This window comes from Pelodiscus sinensis, chromosome 12 (assembly GCF_052426305.1).
Source record: "Pelodiscus sinensis isolate ZL-2025 chromosome 12, ASM5242630v1, whole genome shotgun sequence".
NCBI lineage: Eukaryota > Metazoa > Chordata > Testudines > Trionychidae > Pelodiscus > Pelodiscus sinensis.
In genome coordinates this window covers 13,229,907-13,250,700 of record NC_143063.1, presented here as the reverse complement: position 1 = coordinate 13,250,700, position 20,794 = coordinate 13,229,907, and the positions used below count along the sequence as shown (strand labels likewise).

The 20,794-nt window shown below is 46.5% G+C and overlaps 1 protein-coding gene and 1 long non-coding RNA gene across 6 annotated transcripts in view; one reads left to right on the top strand and one right to left on the bottom strand.

Moving 5' to 3' along the window:
* Window positions 1-12,702, bottom strand: part of LOC112544875 (uncharacterized) — a 38,617-nt gene extending 25,915 nt beyond the window's left edge. For all 3 annotated transcript variants that reach the window (XR_016350491.1, XR_016350493.1, XR_016350492.1), the window contains exons 1-3: window positions 12,577-12,702; window positions 11,363-11,415; window positions 1,488-1,541 (exon numbers count right to left, since the gene is read on the bottom strand). This is a non-coding gene — a long non-coding RNA (uncharacterized LOC112544875). The remainder of the gene's footprint in view (window positions 1-1,487; window positions 1,542-11,362; window positions 11,416-12,576) is intronic.
* SLC7A6 (solute carrier family 7 member 6) overlaps window positions 12,692-20,794 on the top strand; it is a 77,502-nt gene continuing 69,399 nt past the window's right edge. For 2 of the 3 annotated variants that reach the window (XR_012906754.2, XM_075940341.2), the window contains exon 1: window positions 12,699-12,838. The gene's annotated coding sequence lies outside the window, so the exon portion shown is untranslated. Of the gene's footprint in view, window positions 12,839-20,794 lie in introns of all 3 variants that reach the window. The other variant, XM_075940342.2, reaches the window with a different exon arrangement.

Genomic DNA, 20,794 nt, shown 5'->3' with positions numbered 1-20,794 from the left:
AGCAGGGACTAGTCACTCCCATACCCAGGGTCTGAGGTCAGAAAGAGACACGCACTCAGTTGGAGTGTGCTAGTTCAGAATCAGGAGTGGCATTGTTCAGTTGGTAGCAACCATCTATATAACTTACTATAATTTTTAGTTAGTTCTATGACTCAGTCTAATCTAAACCAAGCTAAATCTTGTTCTCTCCAATAGATACAGATTCTCCCTCCTCTTTCAACAGAAGGTGAAGTCTCCCACCTCCTTACCCCTATTCCTACATCCTGATACATGCCAAGTGTGGCCTCTTTCCCTGGATTCACCCACTTAACACTTCTGCTCACTCTTCTTGGCTTCTGATATGATGCTTATGCTGATTCACAAAGGCATGGTTCAAGACCCAATAGGAGGGAAGATGGAGCAATGGAAGAGCAAGGGTTTTCAGCAGCAAGGAGGAAGGGCAATTCAGGGCTCTACAGTGCACATAGTCCCAAGCTATGCACTTCCTCTGGCCTTAGCATTTTCTGTTTAGTCCCTAGAATTTAGCCAGGATTCATTTATTCAGAGTTAATAGCATTAAGGTGAAGAAGTTAAGTTATTAGCAGTCTGGAAACTGCAGAAAAAAACCAGAATGTTAGGTCTCATGGAAAAGTTAATTCACTATAATAGCAGTTGTAACAATTTGTCTTTTATCAATTCTGCATAACTAGAACTATATTCTCTAGTTCAAAGAATAACAGTGTGCAGTATAAATGTGTAGTACACTCAGACTGGAATCTGATTTATATTATAGTATTTAAGAATTTACTGTTGCTTACTTTGTAGCACAAAGTGTAGAAAATCTTTTTTTCTATGATATATAACTTCTACGGTAAGTCTTGGGAAAAAAAGAGAATGCTAAGACATTGTGATGGAAGGTAGGATTACCCCCCTTTTCTAAACATCCCAGCATACCTCCATTGTTATAGACTCTTACTAATAACCCACACTGCTGAGAGGGGAATTGTTACAGATTCTAACTGCTAAGCTGCACTGCCTTGAGAGAGAAAGAGGTGTCATCACTGACTATAGAAAAGCCAGGCTATATGCTTGGCCCAACAGCCCCGATGGTCAAAGAAGACAATGAGTGGAATTGACACACATGGGTTTGACTGCTATTTGAGGAGACAAGACACTCTGCAACAAAGGGAAAGAAAAATGTTAATATATAGTGTCTGACAAAATCCTAGCATATGCTCCTGCTCTACCACCTAGTGTAGTCTGAATCACAGGAATTCTGCAACAAATTCAAATGAAAATCTTTGAAGCACTGACTTAAGCCCTTTTCACCCAAGAAATGGGAACTGTATTCTGAACCTTAGAACTATAGTTGAGAGGCAGAAAAGCTCTTGTTTGTTTAGGTTTAGATAGAGGGTTCTCAAACTTGATTGGAAAAAGGCAAACGTAGTGCCCATCTTCAAAAAAGGGAAGAAGGACGATCCAGGGAACTATAGGCCAGTCAGTCTTACCTCGGTTCCTGGAAAAATCATGGAAGGGATCCTTAAGGAATCCATTTTGAGCACCTGGAAGAGAGAAAAGTGATTAGAAATAGTCAGCATGGACTCACAAAGGGAAAGTCGTGCCTGACCAATCTGATTAGCTTCTATGATGAGGTAACTGGCTCTGTGGACATGGAAAAGTCAGTGGACGTGATATACCTTGACTTTAGCAAGGCTTTTGATACAGTCTCCCACAATATTCTTGCCAGCAAGTTAAGGGAATGTGAACTGGATAAATGGACAGTAAGATGGATAGAAAGATGGCTAGAAGGCCAGGCCCAGCGGGTAGTGATCAACGGCTCTATGTCAGGATGGCAGTTGGTTTCTAGTGGAGTGCCCCAAGGTTCGGTTCTAGGACTGGTTTTGTTCAATATCTTTATTAATGACCTGGATGAGGGGATGGATTGAGCCCTCTACAAGTTTGCAGATGACACTAAGCTAGGGGGAGAGGTAGATATGCCTGAGGGCAGAGATAGGATCCAGAGTGACTTAGACAAATTGGAGGATTGGGCCACAAGAAATCTGATGAGGTTCAACAAGGACAAGTGTAGAGTCCTGCACTTGGGCGGAAGAATCCCAAGCATTGTTACAGGCTGGGGACCAACCAGCTAAGTAGTAGTTCTGCAGAAAAGGACCTGGGGGTTACAGTGGATGAGAAGCTGGATATGAATCCACAGTGTGCCCTTGTAGCCAAGAAGGCTAATGGCACATTAGGTCACATTAAAAGGAACACTGCCAGCAGATCCAGAGATGTCATTATTCCCCTTTATTCGGCTCTGGTGAGGCCACATCTGGAGTATTGTGTCCAGTTCTGGACCCTCGACTACAAAAAGGATGTGGATGCACTGGAGAGGGTCCAGAGGAGGGCAACCAAAATGATTAGGGGACTGGAGCATATGACCTATGAGGGGAGACTGAGGGAGTTGGGTCTGTTTAGTCTGCAGAAGCAAAGAGTGAGGGGGGATTTGATAGCAGCCTTCAACTTCCTGAAGGGAGGCTCCAAAGAGGATGGAGAAAGGCTGTTCTCAGTAGTGACAGATGGCAGAACAAGGAGCAATGGTCTCAAGTTGTGGTGGGAGAGGTCCAGGTTGGATATTAGGGAAAACTATTTCACTAGGAGGCTGGTGAAGTACTGGAATGGGTTACCTAGGGAAGTAGTGGAGTCTCCATCCCTAGCGGTGTTTAATTCTCGGCTTGACAAAGTCCTGGCCGGGTTGATTTAGTTGGGATTGGTCCTGCCTAGAGCAGGGGGCTGGACTTGATGACCTTCTGAGGTCTTTTCCAGCTCTATGGTTCTATGAAACTTCACTGCTATGTGACCCCTTTCTGACAACAAAAATTACTTCACAACCCCAGTAGGGGAGACTGACATCTAAGCCCACCCAAGATCACTGTCCCAGGTGGAGGGCCCAAAGCCCAACTCCCACTGCTCTGTGCAGGGGGACCAAAGCTGAAATTCAAGGGCTTAAGTGCTAGGCAGGAGGCTGCAACTTAAGCCCTGCTGCCCAGGGCTGAAGTCTTCAGGCTTTGGCCCTGGGCTGTGGAACTCAGGCATTAGCTCCAGGGCCCAGCAGGTCTAAGCCAGTTCCTAAAAATCCCATTTAAAAGGGGGTGGGGATCACAATCCACTTTAGGGTCCTGATCCACAGTTTGAGAACCCCTGATTTAGATTAAATGAAACCTGCCAAGAGCAAACATTTGGACACTGAGCTGTAAGTAAGTGGAATATGAGCATGAGGCTTTTTCTTGATAAATCTATGCTAAGATTTGATACTCTGCCATTTACTTTTCTGTATATAATACAGAAGTTATTTGTCTGAACTACTCTGCTTTGACAATGGATTATTGTAATTAAGTGGGCGGAATAGTTTTGGCTACCTTCCTTCATATACTAAGACAGAATCTCCCTGGCAATTGTGGCTAATTCTTTGTCTGTTTTTAAGACAAAAGAAAATGAATGTTCAGTGCTGGTTCAGATGGTTGACTGGCAGCCTAGGACGCCATGGTCTATTAATCCAAATTGGGCACCAGAAATGTAAACTCACATTCTTGCTCAGCACATAACCTACAATCACCAGCTGGGAGAGAAGAGAGCTAGGTTTCTCCATACCCATTGAATCCTGGACCTTTCTGATATTATACCTCACTTACCTTCTCTCTTTCTCTAATATCTTAGGATCAACATGGCTACAATAGTTCTTAGAATGTGATAGTGTCAACTGACTGCACCAAGAAGTACCAATTATTCTAGCTGTGAAGGCGATGGCTTACCAGAAATTGGTCTTAATTTGTGACTTGAGTAGCTTGCAATGAAATAGTTTGGTCTGTCGTGTCTTTGGCAGAGTTTGATATTTCTCAGAGATACAGGCAGTCCCCGGGTTACGTACAAGATAGGGACTGTAGGTTTGTTCTTAAGTTGAATTTGTATGTAAGTCGGAACTGGTACATATTGTAGGGGAAACTCTAGCCAAACATTTTTTTTAGTTTTGGATAGCATAGGGAAAGGTTAACTCCCCTCTAATGTTTGTTTTGCTGTCTGTTCCCCTGTTCAGAAGATTTCACATCTATTTCTGTCCCTGTGACGAACTCAGGACTAAAGGAGTAACTCATCAAATACCAAACAGCTCTGCACCATGCTTTGAGCTAATAGCTTTATTTCCACACACCACCCAGGGTTCTAGGAGGAGGGTCCTTTTTTTGCTAACACAATGAGGCCAGCACTTTGTTTGTTTTGGTGGAGTCTTTGTTTGCCCAGGGAGCCCAGCATGTATAGGGGGAGGAGGGGCGGAGAGGCTGCTTTTGTCTGCTGTTCGGCAGCCTGTTGCTCAGTGGAGGGGGCAGCCTGTTGCTGGCAGGGGGGAGGGGGGAGGCGTGCAGGATGCGAGGCCGCGGGGGGGGGGGGGGGCAGCGGGCGTGGGGAGGCACTTTTCCTCTGCCCGGCAGCTCTGCGGGATCCCTGTCCCTGTGGCCAGCTGCTGCAGGCAGAGGCCAGTTGGAGCCGGCAGAAGAGGAGGAGGAGGAGGTGGATTCTAGGACCCAGGTGAGCGAGCCCCGGGGACGCTGCTGCGCTCCGGGAACCCGGCATGTATAGAGGAGAGGAGGGGCAGAGAGGCTGCTTTTGTCTGTTCGGCAGCCTGTTGCTCAGGGGAGGGGGCAGCCTGTTGCTGGCAGGGAGGTGGGGGGGGGGGCAGCGGGCGTGGGGAGGCACTTTTCCTCTGCCCAGCAGCTCTGTGGGACCACAGTCGGAGCCGGCCCGAGGAGGAGGAGGATCCTAGGACCCAGGTGAGCGAGCCCCGGGAATGCTGCTGCGCATGTGCGGGAGTTGCCTCACCCCGTTCGTATCTAGGGATCCGACATAAGTCGGATCCACGTAAGTCGGGGACTGCCTGTACTGGATTTAGGTGCAGGACAATAAAAGCTGTAGAACTGTAACCATACTGGCAAAGTAAATAAAACTGAAAAAAAAAATCCAAAGATAGGATTGTCTGACTTGAATCCAAAGAGGGGAAAAGAATTTCCTCATTGTTCCAAAAGCACTTCAGTAACAGGCCTACTGACAGAAGGGAGGGGGCAAAGGCAGTTGCCCTAGAGCCTCATAAAGGGCCCGGAGTTCCTGGTCATCACTTCTGTTACTGTGGTAGAAAGCAGCTGCTGGAGCCCTGAGCCCTTTAAATCACCACCAGAGCCATATGTGGTGTGCTCCAGACTATGCTGAAGGCATGGTCCATGCAGTGTTGTGGGATAGCTGTCCTGGCCCCACCCCTTCTGCCCGAGGTACCTCCTCTTCCCAGTGCACACTGCCAGCCCAGGGGGTCTGTCAACCAACCACAAAAAGGAGGACCATGAGAGCTTTCTTAAGAACATGGGTCCTCATGCGACAATGGCACCCAGAACTTTGCACGACTCTGCTCACAAAGGCTGTTATACTGACTCAATCTGATGGCCCATTTAGACTATTTTCCTGCTTCCAAGTTTTAAGAGAAGATCAAAGATCTCCAGTTATGCTATATTATGAGGTAATATGGAAAAAAATCATCTTCCTGACCTCCACAAGTAATAATGACATCCAGAGACATGAGGTTTCGTTTCCCATGTCATATTGATAACTGTGATATAAACTCTCTAATGCTGGCTCCATACGTCAATTGTATTTTCATAATCAAGTAAATTTAAGGGTAACTGTTTCCAGGTTTCCCAATGTATGTAATCGTATCTTATGGAATCAGACTTCCAGTATTAAAAAAAAACCTTACCATGCAGTATTCAGTAATGGCCATCAGATACAGAAAAAAGATTAGTAATAACCTACACCAGAAGCAAAAGATTTTTTATTGGACTAAAATATACTTAGGAATATGTGTGTAGAACTTTGGGTTTTTTATAAGAATTTAATTTTATGGCACTTGATAGGAGATAACAATGTGACTTTGGAAAGGCTTTTCACATTTGTAGGGATCTTACATAACTTAAAAGTATTTTTTAATTAATCCACTGCAGGTTGCTCAACGGGACACTGTATGCATCAAGCCATCAAACGCCAAGTGTGGAACAAAGGATCAAAGGGGAGACCACATACAATGGAATGCTGGGAGCTCTGAAACTACAATGAGAAAGTTAGCAAAATCTGAAATTATCACTAGGACTGACTGCCTTTGGATGATAGCAAGGATCAAAAATTGGAACAAAAATGTCTGCTTGGAGACAGAAATTTGGGTCCATTTCATGTGACTGCTATCTGCCGCAGAGGCACATAAGGGTGTGCAACAGATCCTCACGTGGTTTTAAAAACATCAATTTACTTAATCTTCCAGACTTTGAAAATGCTACTGTAACAGGGTTCACACACGGGCCCATCAACCTTTGATCCCTTTTGTGCCCACAAATCATCAGGAAACCTTTCTTTTGGTGCAATCACCCGTGCCCTTCATTGTCCATAGAATTATAGAACACTAGAACTGGAAGGGATCATCAAGTTCAGTCCCCCGCCCCCATGGCAGGACCAAGCATGGTCTAGATCTTCCCTGACAGATGTCTATCTAACTTCCTCTTAAATATCTCCAGTGATGGAGATTCCACAACCTCCCTAGGCAATTTATTCCAGTGTTTAACCACCCTGACAGTTAGGAAATTTTTCCTAATGACCAACCAAAACCTCCCCTGCTGCAATTTAAGCCCATTGCTTCTTGTCCTATCATCATAGGCCAAGGAGAACAATTTTTCTCCCTCCTCCTTGTAGCACCCTTTTAGATACTTGAGAACAACTATCATGGCCCCTCTCAGTCTTCTCTTTTCTAAGCTAAACAAGCCCAACATAGACCTGCTATAGTCACAGGAGAGGCACGCCTCCCCTGGTCCCAGTACGGACGTGCTGCAGCAGTTCTGCCCCAGCAGCTCCATGCTGGGACCAGAGGAAAGAGGCAGTTTCCTTGCAGCAGTTCTAAGCTGCTGTGTGGGGCTTGCTAGGGAACTGCACAATTGTGCAGCTTAGAGGGTTCTTAGGTTACAACCACCAATTTCAACTAAGTTTACTAAAAACAAAATAGTCAATGTTTTCTTGGCATCATTTGAAAATTGTGTTCAGCCTTTGGAAGATGTCTTTCCCTACCTCAGGTCTACAGCATGGATAATGGTAAAGGAGTAGACACTGGACTCACATGTGATAATTGTGCAGATCAGCAAACTAGTAATTACTGATTAGTGTTGATGTCACAGGGCCATTGCTTCTCCCCAGTTCCAGAGTGGATGCCGCCATGCCCAGTGTCAGTCAAAGAGGTTTATTTTTCATAACAGAGGTTAAGAACTGAACAGAATGTCTCAACCCAGTTCTTGGTCCCAGGCTTCAGGGCCACCTCTCCCAGAGGTCTCTGGCATTCCGGCTCCTGGCAGATTACCAGCCTCATCTCTACTCCCTACTTGGAGCAGCAGGCACAGGGCTGTTTTCCTGGCTTCTTGCTCTCAGGACTGCGATAGGAATTAGTTCCACTCCAATACAGCTTTCTCCTCAGTGTTCAGCCTCTCTCAGTCCTTCCTTCCTTCAGATGCCCGCTAAAAGCTCTTTGTAGCCCCAGGTGTAGTGAGGTCCTCTTTAGTTAGAGCCAAGTTCCCCTAGAAATTTAGCTATATACTAAGACCAGCTGCCACATAACAGTAGACAAAAATGGGTAAGAGGACAATGTCAAGCAATAACAAATGTTAACAAAGATAACAGTGGCAGACTGGTAAGAAATGAGAAAGGAAGATGGGATGAGAGAGTTTATTTCATAGCCTGTACGAGTTTTTGCAGACTAGTAAGCGAGACAAGATTTTCAGTATAGGGCCTAAAATTAGCCTCCAAAACATCCAAATAAGCAGTCAGATTTTTCAAAGGAAGCTGCTGACTACTAAGTAACGTATTAGGCATTTAAATATAGATTTAGAAGACTAAGTATAGACTTTTTTTTAAAAAAAATCTTCACTACATTTTTTATCCTTCCCCTCAAAATTGCATCCATTTTGTCTGTTGTGTGGTGCTTGCACTCATGCTTACGTGGGCATATACATGCTTTTAAAACAATTATGTTGCAACACTTAACCACATCCAATATTTCAACCTCCTACTTGCCTAAAAAAGTCTCTGCTGTTGGTACAAGAGTTGTTTTGTTTTGTGTAGAATATAGTTTCACAAATGATGCACTGAGGCATATCGGTAAATGGTAATCTGTCTACAGCAAAGCCGAGCAAGTAACAAAAGGCCCTTCAATCCCCTGTACCAGGGAGTCGCAACAGTAGGGCCGGTGGCCAGCGGGGCTCCCCCCATCTGGTGCGGTGTAGGAGAACCAGGAAGAGGGATTTGGGGCAAGAGCCACTGACCTATTGCCAATGACTGGCAATGTGGACAGCATCAACTCCAGCTGGCCACTTTGCTCCTGGTGCAACTGCCCCATGGTCATTCTGCAGCGTAGCTGATTCCTGCGTTCACTGCCCCCTGTGGTCACTCTGCAGTATGACTGTCCCTCTTATCAGCTCCCTCCTTTTTGCTGTTATGGAATACAATTGTATTCCAGACACATTGCTGGCACTTGATGGCATATATCACATTAAAGGATATGCATCTGTATGAGTCCTTGATGTTGTGGCTCATGTGGTTAGGTCCTGTGACGGTATATGCCATCAAGTACCAGCAATGCCCCTCTACTTTGTATATTGGCCAAATCGGATAGTCTCTGTGACAAAGGACACAAATCAGACATCAGAAATGGTAACACACATAAATCTGTAGGGGAACATTTTCACCTGCCTGGTCTCTAAGTCATGGATTTAAAAGTAACTATTCTTCTACAAGAGAATTTCACCACCCAATTACTGAGACTGCAGAACTAGAATTCATCTACAGATCTCAAGTATCAGAGGGGTAGCCGTGTTAGTCTGAATCTGCAAAAGCGACGAGGAGTCCTGTGGCACCTTATAGACTAACTGAAGTGTAGGAGCATAAGCTTTCGTGGGCAAAGACCCACTTCATCAGATGCATGCATGCATCTGACGAAGTGGGTCTTTGCCCACGAAAGCTTATGCTCCTACACTTCAGTTAGTCTATAAGGTGCCACAGGACTCCTCATCGCATCTACAGATCTGACACTCTGACCTTGGGCTTGAATAAAGACATTAACTGGTTGGCACATTACAAAAACAATTTATACGCCAGCTCATCTGATGAAATGGGTTTTACCCACAAAAGCTCATGATGCTATATATTTTTGTTAGTCTCTAAGATGCCACAGCACTACTCATCATTTGACTTTAGTTCATTTGTCACTGAACATATTTAAGAAACATGGGTGAAGCATGTGAGCAGGGAGGGAAGCCTGAATTACCACTGTCTATGCCATTTCAGAGGGCTTAAACATATCAGTGCAGGGATTAAAAATGAGAAGGAACTGTCTGAAGTCTGCCTAATGTTTCTACATTGTGGTTTTAAGAAGCAGTATGTTTTCCAAGTTGGTTCTATATATAACAGCTGCAGGACAGGCAAGCAAATAATTTGTATTATTATTATGTTAATTAAAGATTACTGTGAAGAAATACTTTTCCAACACTGCTAAGACACAAGCCTCTCCCTCAGGGTATGATCAGTTAACAGGAGTTACAGGAAATCTTTTAATTTATTATGTGTGTTCTGATGATGCAATGTTGAGCATGATAGCAAATCATACACTTTGCAAATAAAGTATTGCATAATAGCTCAGAAGTTATTTGCCTAGATCTGTTGTTACATTTTTATTATAACAACCTTCTTTAAGACAAAGGCCTCACCTCATTTACACTTACTCCCAACACAACACAAAGCAGTGTGTGGTTACAGCTGAAGATAGGGTTGGGGAAAGGGAAAGTGCTCAATGCAAATGCTATGCTTTTTCTGACAGTGAACGTACACGAAAACAGTGTTTCTCAACCTTTGTTTTTTTAATAAAGTACCCCTTTTTTTAAAAAAAAATACCCCAGTTAAAAAAATTATAAGTACCTCCAGTACAGGCAGTCCCCGGGTTACGTACAAGATAGGGACTGTAGATTTGTTCTTAAGTTGAATTTGTATGTAAGTCGGAACTGGCGTCCAGATTCAGCCACTGTTGAAACTGACCAGCGGCTGACTACAGGAAGCCCGAGGCAGAGCTGCTCTGCTCCGGGCTTCCTGGTATCAGCCACTGATCAGTTTCAACAGCGGATGAATCTGGACGCCTGGGACAGAGCAGCTGGGGCGCTACCGGGTAGGTCCCCGCAGTGCCGCACCTCGGCGCTGCAGGGACCAACCCGGCAGCACCCCAGCTGCTCTATCCCAGGTATTCCCAAGTCAGCCGCTGCTGAAACTGACCAGCGGCTGACTTGGGGACGCTTGGGGCAGAGCAGCTGGGGTGCTGCCGGGTTGGTCCCACCGCCTGCATCCTCCGCGGCGAGAAAAGCTCCATTCGTATGTAGGGATCCGACGTAAGTTGGATCCACGTAACCCGGGGACTGCCTGTACCTACAATTTTCAGACAATTTTTTTTCTACCATTGCAAAACATTTGTTTAACAACTTAATTGTAGCTGTGTAGGCAATTCAATTTTTGAGTGTAAAAAGTACAAAAATAATAAACTGCTGTAAAACTTAAAACAAAAATTCAGTTTTCTCCAAATTTCAGTTGTGTTGACGTACCTCCCAGACTCCTCTCGAATATCCCTCAGGGTACTCATATCATTGGTTGAGAAACACTGCACTAAAACAATAGAGTTATAATGGTGGATGTGCTAAGAATTAATGTAGTGCTCCATCTTGCTTCCTGGGAAGTCAATAGTTAAACTCCCACTATGTTCACTAGGAGCAAGATTGAGCTCGGTCATACTTAGTGTGTGGCTGTGGCAAGACATACTGTACATTTTCTCACTTTATTTAAGACAACATAAATTTAGGCTTGATATTAATGAGTTTCACATTCCTGAGCCAGTACACTCTGGTCAATAAACACTCTGTGACTCATGTAAGCAAGGGACCGTGGATTAGCAGAGGGATGGTTTACATTTAAAAATTAGATAGAACAAGCTCCCGAGGTCCTTGGCTACTTTTTCAAACAGACTCACCTTCCTTCACTTAGCTGGTAATGGCACAAGGGCTAGAAATAGCAGATTCTGAGAGTAAGAGGGGTAACCTGAAGATCCATGGAATGGACAATCTAAAATCAGTGACATATCTAAGGGAAGAACATGCAACAAACCTGAATAACATCCCACCCCATCACAAATTACTAGCTTGTAAACCTTCATCTGTCTGCCACTCTTCTCTTGCCTTTGCCCTCCACAGCAAGAGAGCAATTTCATTTTTGCCAAGACATTTACCTTAATCAGCTGTTCTGCAGGTCCTTTGTGTATCTGGCTTCCCAGGATTTTTCCTAGGAAACAAAGAAATCACTGGCTAGACTCCAAGGCCAAATGTATCCTGTTTTAACTGCAGTGGGATGAAAACAGGGATGAATTTACCCATCTGGATGTTAACCTCTGTGGTCCAAGATACACCTCTGTATAAGCATATCACAATATAACTCATATATGCAGGAGATTATTTTAACGTTGCGTGAACAGTTCCTGCATGGGGTATTGTTTTGATGCCACAAATACTAGGACTTTCCTTTATTTACTCCTAGGGGACATAGGAGAGACTTACCTAAATCCAAATACCTGTCCAGGATAGTCTAGATAACTGGTTTTCAATTAGCTGTACACCTTTCAGAGCTAGACTGCCAAGGGCAGTGCTCCTAGCAGCAGAAATGCAGAAGAGTGGCATTGTTTAGTATTGCCACCCATCTGCTGCTGGTAGCAGTGCTGCCTTGAAAGGTGGGTTGCTGGCTGGAGAGCAGTCACTGTTGGCAGGGCTGTTCATGTTGGCGGCATCCAAAGGCATTTTTTTAATCCCTTTCCTCTTCCACAATGTCTGTTTCCTCCCTTATTTGTTGATTTTTTTTTTTTTAATCCTGCTTCCAGGCTGGCTGCAGGGCTCTAGCCCATTGTAAAATTGGGCAAATATCTAGAGAAGCTGATGTAGCCCCTGGATGGCCTCTGAAGGGAGGGAGGGGGAGTTGACAGACTTGCTGGGCCTCTAGCTCTGTGCTCCTGCAAGGAGCAGGACTAGGGGCAGCCAGCCCTCAGTACTGCCCAGGCCACGCTATGCAGTCCCTCAACCCTGGCACCCCTCAGAGCCACACTGCACTCCAGGGGCAACTTAAAGGGTTTGGCCTCCTGCAGTAGTGGTAACCAGGAGCTGCAGGCCCTGGCGATAACTGGCGGGCCTTGCCTGTTTCTATCCCTAGGGTGAGAGGCAGAGCTCTAGAGAACACTTAATCCTAAAGCCCGAGGAGACCTCAGGAGTCATGGAGTCCAGCCCCCTGGCCGAAGCAGGACCCACCCCAACTCAATCATCCCAGCCAGGGCTTGGTCAAGCCTGTCTCGGCGTGGGGCTTGGACTAAATGCTCCTTGCCAGGCAGCCTAGGGGACGAGCGCTCAGGCACCAGAGGAATCACGCTTCCCTCCCTCACCTTTGTGGGGGAGGACTTACCGCCTAGCGGCGGGGCAGGCCCATCCCACAGCCGTGGGGGGTCGTGGCGGGTGCAGTCCCCTCCCCAGAGCGGGTGCGGGGGGAGCGCCGCGAACAAAGGGCGGGGCAGGGCTCCGCCTGCCTCACCCCCGCTGAAGTAAGCGCCGGGCTGCGGCGCAGAGGGCGGTGCCTGAGCGGCCCCTCGCCTTGCAGGGGAGGCGCATCACGGGCCGCTCCGCAAACCGGCCGGGCTGCGAGCATCTCCGCGGCTGCGGCGGGAGAGGTAACGGCGGCGGCGGGCGATCCTCGCCTCAGCGAAGGGGCCGCGGAGCGCGGGAGCTGGTCGCCAGAGAGCGGAGCGACCCGCCTGGCCCCGGGGCGGGCTCCCTCGGGCGCTGCGGGACTCGGGCTGGGCCGGTTCCCCGCGCCCCCGGTGTAACTAGCCGGGCGCTGCCGCCGCGAGGAGCCCCCCCCCCCCACCCGCCGCTCTTGTAGCCGGGCCGGGGGGAGACGTGAAAAACATCCGGTCCCCGGTCCTGAGCTTCAGCGCCCAGAGCGGTCACGTTCCCCCTTTCCCCGCGGGACCTCTGCTGGGCGGGTCGCTGGAGTCTTGCAGGTTGCGATGAATTGCTCTTTGTAGAGCCTGGCTCCTTTATCACGATTCAAATGCTTAATGGCTCGACGGTCCCTTTGCCTGGTGGTGAAGTCAGACTTACTGGCCTGTAATTTCTAGGGTCATTTGTGGAGACTTTAAAAAATGGTGTCCCATGAGCTGTCCTCCAGCCATTTGGTACAGAAGCTGATTGGAGTGATCTAGGGATGTTAACTATTGGTTATGTGAGTAAACATGTAACTGCTGGACTTCTTAGTGCTTACATGTTTACACGTGGGAGGGAGCCAGTGTTATCCCTGCCTACCGGCTCTTGCCTGCCCTCCTGCCCCTTGCACTTCTGCCATTTTGGGAGTCTGTGGGAGCTGGCACAAGCAGGGAGCTGGAGGCATCCGCTCTCACTTCTCCCCCCTGGCTACCCCTGTTATTTGTTGATCGAAGCTACCCAATGTTTTGTCACATGTAGAATGCGCTCGATGCAACTTTTGTAGCTTATAGGCCAACCCCCCCCCCCCCACACACACACACACTTTTATTGCTGTTTTAAAAGTTAAGCTGGAACACTTGAATTGCTAAGAACTGCATGCAATTTGCCACAATTTCTGCAGAAATAGTCGCTGTTTTACTTAATCAATGTTTTGATTGCATACAAAAATGTAGTAACTTGGAGCTGCAAGTGAAGACTGATTATGGTCTACTTGCTTAGACCATGTTTACAATACAAGATAAGGTCAAACTTTTTAAGGTTGACTTCTTACCACCCAATTTTGTAAAGTCAAAGGTCCGTGTCCCCACTGTGTGCAAGAATGCAACCTAGTTCGAAGCTGTGCATCCCCAGTAGGGAGTCTGCTGTCGACTTAGTGTGTCAGTGCATCACTCTCAATCTCACAGTGCTTGTGTTGCTTTGTGTTCTGTGTTATGCTCCCGGTACACATTGAGACCAAAATTGTGCAGCAGGTGGTTCTGGGTTTGTCCTCAGTGTCCCATAATGCACTTTGTCTACTCCCTCCCCGTTTGCCTCAGATCAATGGGAAATAGTCTTTTTGTACCCTTTATGGCTCTGGTTACCTGTGCAGCGTGAGAACCATCACTTTGTGGATCCCATTGTGCATCAAAGCATTGTAATGATTGTTTACCTTGGTGTGCCTAACAAGGGAGTATGTTGAGAGTATAGGCATGGTACTGCTGTTACACAATTAGCCAAAGCAATCAATACCATTCTGCTACAGAGGGTAGTGAATCTGGGAAATGTGCATGCCACAGAGGAGGGCATGGGCAGTGAATATCCTAGGCAGGGGAAGGCACTGCTTTCCCAAAATGCCTCCCCTGCGCACCACTGGAGTCGCCTAGATCAGTGGTGCGCAACCTTTTTTCATTTGTGACCGCCGAATTTGATTGAGCACAAAAAAAAGGAAGGGGCTCTTTTAATTGTCGGGCCGCTCTCCTGCTACTCCCCCGGCACCCGCCGAGCCGGGAAGTCCGGAGAAGTGGCCAGCCGAATCCAAGGGCTGTGATGCCCTCTCCCCCCCTCCCCCCCAGGAAGGCAGCCGTGACCCTCGTAGGTTGCGCACCACTGTCCTAGATTCACTCCCCCAGCCTGCTGGTGTGATTAGGGATGTTGAAGACTAGTTGACTATCCGATAAGCCAAATGCTTATTGGTAGCTTTTGACTAGTTGATTAGTAGATATCGCGCCCGTGTCTCTGCCCTCCCTCCCCCCCTTGCTGCCTCTATGTGAGAGAGGAAGTAAAGGGGAGTGGAAGAGGTTCTTGGAAGTGGCAGCGCTGCACAGCGGCACTGCCACTTTGAAACCCCAAGGCGGCCGCTGCACAGCTGATCCGCCACCCTGCTGTCCTCCACACTGCTGTCCTGATGAGTGTTTTGGGAGGTATAATGGATAGGAGTGCTGACTAGCACCCAGTGATTAGGGGGTTAAACTCAGGTAGCTAGCAAGGGTGTTGGCCATAGGGCCGGGAGAACCAGTTGAAATAGAGTGCTGAAATTTGAATTGGATATAGATACTTTGCCTGCTTTGTTTGTGTGGGAGAGTTAAACCAGGAGTTGAGATACACAGAATGATTTAAACCCAAGCACGACTACCATGCCTCCGAGGAATTTGGAGCATAGAAGTGGACTGATCCAAGAAAAGATTGGGACTAAGTAAGAAGGAAAGTGAATCTAGTCACAATCAGTGTATTTTGTGTGTGGTTTGGTTTGAACTGCTCTGTGCGAATCTATGCCTCCCCATTTACCATATAAGCATTGTTCTCAGAGATTTTCCTTAGTATTTTAATTTGTTTTCTTACTTTCTCTGTAACATCTAGCAGCCAAATATGCTTTATCAAGTATATCCTTTGTTTTGTAATAAAAATAATGTTTTTAAGGTGATGTTTTGATTCTGGTGTCCTGGAAGGTACAGGAGGTCTGTCTGTCTTTGTGTGTCTGCATGCCTCAGACTGAGAGGTCAGCTGCCAGAGGCTGCAGCTTGTTTGTTTTTTTTCTCTTCTTTTTCAAGCTCTTTTGGGGGCACCCCTGGGGGTGAATTGAAATGTTTGCCCCTATTTCTAGGGAAAAATCACTTGATGGTGGCACCAACCACCCCTCCAAATCTGTGCATTTGTGATTCTGGGGAAAGTTTTTGTAACCAGTGTCTGTAGTGGCAAGGTATGTTTAAAGTCTTTGTAGGACCCCACCTTCTGCACTCAGAGTGCCAGAGTGAGAAGAGCCTGACAGGAGAATTCCACAGTCTGGCTTGGGAATCTGGTCTAGTCGTCGTCCCCCCCCCCCAGGGTCAAATGCATCTACTCATAGAAGCAGCATGTTTGTGGTGATGCTCCAGACCATCCATTTCCCTCCTTTGTTAGGACTGCCTCGGAGCCTTTATTTTCATTAGGCACTTTCTCCGTCATGGACTTTGTAATCTTCACATAGATATCTGCATTTCATTTCTAGTTCAGAGTTCTGCAAGAATGGATTCCCCTCCCCATGCCTCAGTGAGGTCCAAAATCATCTTCACAGACTATCTTGGTGCTCATTTGCACCCCTGGGAACTGGAGCTCATGGGACTTGAACTCATAGCCAGGTGTGCTGCCTGCTCTGAGGTGTGCTTACCATGGTAGACACACAGGAAATGAAATTCAAAGTTTCCTGGAGTTTCTCCTGTTCACCTGGAGATCAGTAGAGCTTCAAGTCCTGTCCAGAGTGGTCACAACAGAGCACTGTGGGATGCCTTCCAGAGACCAAGAACATCATTGTTGATTTTAGCAATGCTATGTATACATGACTGTAAAGTCACCATCCAAGTTTGAATTTAGTGTTACTCATTATGAAAAGCAGGAGTACTGAAATCAGCTTTAGAGGCCCTGAAAGTCAACAGAACAGGCTTGGAACTGAAGACTCATTGTTCAGAAAATCGACCTTATATAGCTAACTTTGACCTAAACTCCTAACGTAGACCAGGACTTAGTGGAGTGGGTAGGAGAGTGTTTTCCTCAGCACTACACTAGGTTCTTGAATACAGTTCCTGGGGTTTTAATGTGTAGAACTTTGTTTAGGAATTTGTTACCTTAAAAACCAGTTTTTTAAATGTGTTAGTATTTATGTAGTTAAGGCTCTTTGCTGACAGAGCCTAGGTATGCACTCTTGAAGAATGTCTAGTGTCTGACTGGAACGCCTTTCCCTCTGTCTCTGACTTTGTTTACACTTGCAGCATTAAAGTGCTGCTATGGCAGCACTTTAATGTGATTGTGTGGTTGAGGTGCCAGAGCTGGGAGGGAGTTCTCCCAGAAGATTACGAAAACAAGATCTATGAGGTGCATAGCTCCCAGGACTAGGAGCCCGTGTAGACTTGACAGATTACTGCGCTGAAACTTTCTCAGTAGGGGGCATGAAAATCACCATGCTGAGCACAGTAAGTTTCAGCACGATATAGAGATGTAAGAGTTTAACCAGTTATGAAGCAGCTTATTGGCTAACTGGTTTTCAGTTTCTGCTATTAAACTCTGTTTAGAGTTCTTCTAGGCTGTCAGCCCTATGGCCAGGGTCCCTCCAGGCTGCTGCCTGCCTGCCAACCAGCAGTAGAGCTTGAGGTGCGGCGCTGGCTGCCAGGCCCCTTCATGTGCTAGGATGCCTGCCAGTGGCAGAGCCTGAGTTGTGGGGCCAGCAGCTGGGATCTTGGATTAACCCCCCTCCCTACTCCAGGTCTCGGGGTAACCGTTTAACCATGTAACTGATAGAATTTTAATCAGTTACACCATTACTGGTTTTATACTTTTTTTTTTTAAAGCATCCTTGGTGCAGTAACTTGTCAGTCTAGAGCACTAGTCTCCAACCTTTTTAGCCACAAGATCATTTTTTCAATTTAGGTGCAATGTAAGATCTACCTTAAACCCAAGTACCCTTGCCCGGCTTCCTTCCTGCCCCTTCTTTGAGGCCCTGCTCCACCCCTTCTCCAAGGCTTCACCCTGCTCACTCCATCCCCCTTCCTCACTCACTTGCACCAGGCTGAGGTACAGGGTTGAGGTTTAGGCTCTGGTTTTGGGCCAAGGTGTTTGGAGTGTGGGAGGGACTCTGAGCTTAGCCCCTGGTGGAGGTTTGGGATCCAGAAGAAGTTTCAGGGGGCAAGCTCTGAGGAATATGGGTGCAGGGGGACTCACGTTTGGGACAGGAGGTTCAGGGCTAGGACGGGTTCAGGAAGCAGGCTCTGGCTGGGCACTGTTTAAATGAAATGGTTTCAGGGTGATGAAGCAGTTGAGTTAAGGCAGGCTTACCCCTGCCCTGGCCCTGCACCACTCCTGAAAGCAGCTGGTATGGATAGCAATGGCTATATAGTGCCATGTGCTGCCCCTCATCCACAGGCACTGAACTCACAGCTTTTACTGGCCACAGTTCTGGGTTATTGACCAATGGGAGCTGCAGGAGTGGTGTCTGCAGGTAAGGACAGCATGTGGCAACTCCCTACTCTGCCTTACTTGGGGCTGCAGGGACATGCCAGCCATGTCCAAAAGTAGCAATATAGGGATAATGACTCCAGCCCCGACAAGTTAGGCATTTTAGAACTCACTACTCAAAGAATTACATTTAAGCATAAGAGAGAGATGAAAATGATGAAATGCACAAACCAGTCACAAACCAAAAGTGACATACTTTGCAAGCAGTAAAAGAAGTAACAACACCCCCACCCTCCTGCATATGTGTTGGGTCGGGAGATGAGAGTGAAGGACAGTGTATGTGAGTGACAGACACACACCCACACTGGCTATATCTAGACTGGCATGATTTTCCACAAATGCTTTTAACGGAAAAGTTTTCCGTTAAAAGCATTTGCGGAAAAGAGGGTCTAGATTGGCACGGACGCTTTTCCTCAAAAAGTGCTTTTGCGGAAAAGCGTCCGTGCCAATCTAGACGCGCTTTTGCGCAAAACAAATCTGAGCTGTCTACACTGGCCCTTTTGCGCAAAAGCTTTGCAAATGGGAGCAGCATAGCATTTCTGCATGAAGCACTGATTTCAGACAGAAGGAAGTCAGTGTTCTTGTGGAAATTCAAGCGGCCAGTGTAGACAGCTGGCAAGTTTTTTCTGCAAAAGCAGCTGCTTTTGCGGGAAAAACTTGCCAGTCTAGACACAGCCATTGTGTGCGAGTTACTGAGATTTGCATTGCCATGCTCCCTCCGTCCCCTTCTCTTTGTGTGTGGAGAGAGGGTGCAGGAGTGGGGGGAGGAGACAACTTGACAACTCCCCATACCTGCACAAGAAGCAGGAGGCTCCCAGGAGACAGTACCAAGGCAGAGTGCAGGAGCAGCATGACAATTAGAGAAGAGGCAGCACTTGATAGCTTCCAGACCAAACCAGTTAGGGTCACCTGTTGGAAATGCCAAGATCTACCAGTAGATCCCAATCTATTGGTTGACAACTAGAAAAGCTCATTGTGTCAGAGGCCTAGGCTAAGTCTATACTGGCACTTTACAGTGCTGTAACTTTCTGGCTCGGGGTGTGAAAAACACATGCATCCCATTCTCTCAATTCTCCTCACAGAGGTGGTTTACATAAAGCACTGGGGCTATGTCTAGACTGCAAGCCTCTTTCGAAAGCGGCTCTTTCAAAAGCATCTTTCGAAAGAGAGCGTCTAGACTGCACGGAGAAATTTCGAAAAAGCGGCTTGCTTTTTCGAAAGAAAGCATCCAGTGAGTCTGGATGCTCTCTTTCGAAGAAGCCCTATTTACATTGAAGAACGCCTTCTTTCGAAAGAGGAACTTTCGAAAGAAGGCATTCTTCCTCGTAAATTGAGGTTTACCGCCATCGAAAGAAAAGCCGCGTTCTTTCAAATTAATTTCGAAAGAACGCGGCTTGAGTCTGGACGCAGGGGAAGTTTTTTCGGGAAAAGGCTACTTTTCCCGAAAAAACCCCTGAGTCTGGACACAGCCTGGGAGACCTCTCTCAGTGCTTATGCTGTGGCCACATTTTCAGTTTAAAGTGCTGCCACATCAGCACTATAAACTTCTGTATGTGGACACAGCCTCAGTTGCTAGCCTTTAGATTGCATTGAGACTGTCAGCTGTTTGCTGGATTATTAAGAAAGGAACATAGTCTCAATTTACTGTTTCTTTGCTAGTGAGAGAGATTTATATTTTACAGCCTGTTCTGGATTGCTGTTAATTGCAGTTCATTTTGTATATGGTTCCCCCAGATGCCATAGGAATGGGAACACTATAACTTATTCTACAATGAAAAAAAGCTGATTGGATGAGCCATAGTAGTGGGATGTTCGTTCCACTTTAATACATTTTTTAGGAGAGCTTTCATAGGGTACATCTAGGCTATAGCACTATTTCGGGATACCAGAGGTGCTCGCTATTCTGACGTCCCTGTAACCCTTGTTCCATGAGGATTAAGGGACTTTTTGGAATAGCAGTTTATTTCGAAATAAGATACTCAATTTACATAGCTTAAATTGCGTCACTTATTTTGAGCTATGGGTGCAGTGTAGAGAACTGTTTGAGATCTAAATACATATAGCTCCTTCAGGATCCTGAAGATGCAACTAATCTAAGATAGCTGTAAAGGATGTGTGGAATTAAAACCCAAACTTCAGCACAATCAGTATTCTGTCAGTTGATTTTGTTTCAAGGACAGTTTGTTGTTCATATTGTTTCCCTATCCCTAAGTCTGTTGTTGGAGGTTGTCTTTTTGCTGGCTCTCCTTTGAGCTGAACAACTCTTTTCACTTGCCATGTCTTGCCATCAAGATCACTTTTTTTCTGCAGAAAGAGAAAAGAGCAAGACACTAAGCACATCATGAATGATTAAAAGGGAACATGCAGTCAAATGTCTATCTAAATTGCATGTCTTCTGGTATCTGTGAAGAGTAGGGATATTAATAATTAATTGAATAGTTGTGTAATTGCACAAAATATTATTGGTTACACTATTGAATAGTAGAGTATCCGAGGCAACAGCGTGGGCTGGCAGGCGTAAGCTGGTGTGCAAGGGAAGCCAATTCAAAAATCAGTTCCCCCTGGAGACTGGCTCCTGCCTACCACCCCACACTGCAGCACCAACCCCTGTCTGCACTGGGACAAAGCACCCTATGGCCAGAAGTTATTCAAGCATCCCACAGACCAGCTTCTGTACTCAG